At 44.4% G+C, this 2,302-nt stretch overlaps 1 long non-coding RNA gene across 1 annotated transcript; it reads right to left on the bottom strand.

Moving 5' to 3' along the window:
* Positions 1 to 252: 252 nt before the first annotated feature.
* On the bottom strand, positions 253 to 1,185 carry LOC110139949 (uncharacterized). Its single transcript, XR_002314628.2, has 2 exons — positions 888 to 1,185; positions 253 to 779 (listed from the first exon to the last, which is right to left on the bottom strand). It is a non-coding gene; the product is annotated as an uncharacterized lncRNA (long non-coding RNA).
* Positions 1,186 to 2,302: the final 1,117 nt, after the last annotated feature.

Below are 2,302 nucleotides of genomic sequence, written 5' to 3' on the forward strand. Positions count from 1 at the left end.
GGAATTCTGCAAAGGACTCTAGGGTTGGAGTCCAGTGAGAGTTAATCTGATGCTGAAGGTTCTCTTCAGTCTTATAACAATGAGAATGCCTTAGGAGATGTCTGAGTCGGTGCCAGTATTAAAGGCAAACCCACAGCCCACTAGGCCAAGGTGGTGATTTGGTGGGAGAAGCAGGGAGATGAGAAATACTAAGGTCCTGTTGATCAGACCCTACCAGGTAGCATTTCTCTTGAGTCTGTCACCAACTTATCATTACACAAATGAGAATTTTATTAGTTCCAAGGGAGAGACTTGATTTCTGGGACACTTGTAGTGCTGTGAGGAGACAAATGATCTTTGGAATCAATGAGGACAATGGAGACAAATGATCTTGGCTAAAATTCTGCATTCTTGTGGTATTTGTTTCCAAACACGGAAACAAAGCACTGATGGGGAGTAAGCAGGAAAGGAGACTCAGCCACTCAGGCCAAGTGAAATCACATCAGTGTCCTTGATGTCTGACACAAGTAGATAATACTGGACAGACTTTAAGCTTTGCCTTGTGCTGGCCTCAGTCTTGAACTGAGAAGATGAGTCCGCTGCTGTCAGAACATGGCATCTGCACTTTGTTGGGCAACCATGGATGCTTCCATTTTATCCATCGAGACTCATGGTAGTTCTTAAATCAGCCTCTTCAGTGTTTTCCACTTGAAGCAATAAGAGATTAAAGAACCTGGGTTTACAAGGCTGGGGTATCCTTTGTGAATGGGTAAAACACAGCCCATCTCCAGAGGAGGAACCTGTGTAACAGACACAAACTTGTCTTCCAAGTCTCTCAAATCCTTGGCCCCAGCCTGCTTCCCCAGAACCAGCCCCACTCTCATCTTTAGTCGAGATCAGTCATGTACCTGTTCATGGTTTGGTACTCTTTGAATTGACTTCACGGCTCCTATTATTAGTCTGCACTTGGCTTATTGTATGCACTGTTTTGCTGTTGATCTCCTCTGGAAACTCACTGGCAGCCCTGACAGCCAGCTTGAACGCTGGTCTCCACCTCTGTTTATGCCTCCCACCCACTCCTGGGTGGTACAGGCTGTGACTCATCCACTAGCTGTATTAGCCAGGCACTTTGCAAACACTGTGCTGAAGACATCATCTTGTTTAAGTCTTACAACAGTCCTCAAGAAGTAATTATTGTCAACTATATTTAGTAGGGAAATTTTGGATAGAATTCTAGCCATTGTGTTGTTATGATGTAGAGATTCTGGATTCTGTTATATTCCTCCAAAGAGGTTTAATATATTCTGTAGCAGGCAGTAACTTGCTTAAGATTCAAGCTGCCTTTGGTAAGTGGCAGCTCAAATCAATGTTCAATTCTTTTTTTTCCTTTAGCTGGATGGTTTCATACATGTGTAGTTCAAGGGTCAGCCAGAGACTTGAGAAGAGCTGACACATAGGATCTGCGGCTCTCTTACTTTGATGTTCTCTTTCCTGGGCTTCCCTCTTCACTTTTCAGAGGCTGTGGCCACCTTCAATTCTGCCTCTGATTCCTCAGACCAGAAAGATGGCAAGTTTTTCATTGTTCCTTCAGCTGGCCTATGTTACACCATGACTATGTCCTACCCTCAGGACAGAATTTGGTTTCTCAGGTGGTGCTAGTGGTAAAGAACCCACCAGCCAAGGCAGGAGGTATAGGAGACGTGGGTTTAATCCCTGGGTTGGGAAGATCCTCTGGAAGAGGGTATGGGAGCCCACTCCAGTGTTCTTGCCTGGAGAATCCCATGGACAGAGGAGCCTGGGGGTTACAGTCCATAGGGGTGCAAAGAGTTGGACACAACTGAAGCGACTTAGCACGACATGGCAGGACAGAATTGCAACAACATGGGAACTCTCGTCTATTTTTCCCGTCTTCCAAGTTTCAAAAATCTGCCTGCCTTTGTTGGCTTTTCAGTCTGTGGGTGTAGTTTTCCTTTTGAATATTTTTTTCTGAAGTTTACAGTTATTGTTCCTAGAGATTGGTCTGCTTGGCACTTACTCCATCACACTGAAAGTAGAACTTCAGAAGATATTCAACAGCTCCTATCAATAACTTCTATGCTTTTCATTATTGTCATGATCAGTCTTCTCTTGCTGAGTCACAGAATCACAGATATCCTGTTCAGGCATTGTGAAGCAGACAGACAAAAGGAACCTAGATAGATGTCTGGAATATAGAGTTTGTAACTCTACAGGGTTTGCAAAGGAGTGGTTCTTTCCAGAACTGAGTGGAGGCATCACCCTTTCTGAGTGTCCATGTAAATGTGGGGAGAAGGGTCATTTTCTT

Source organism: Odocoileus virginianus, chromosome 17, assembly GCF_023699985.2.
Source record: "Odocoileus virginianus isolate 20LAN1187 ecotype Illinois chromosome 17, Ovbor_1.2, whole genome shotgun sequence".
NCBI classification, from domain to species: domain Eukaryota; kingdom Metazoa; phylum Chordata; class Mammalia; order Artiodactyla; family Cervidae; genus Odocoileus; species Odocoileus virginianus.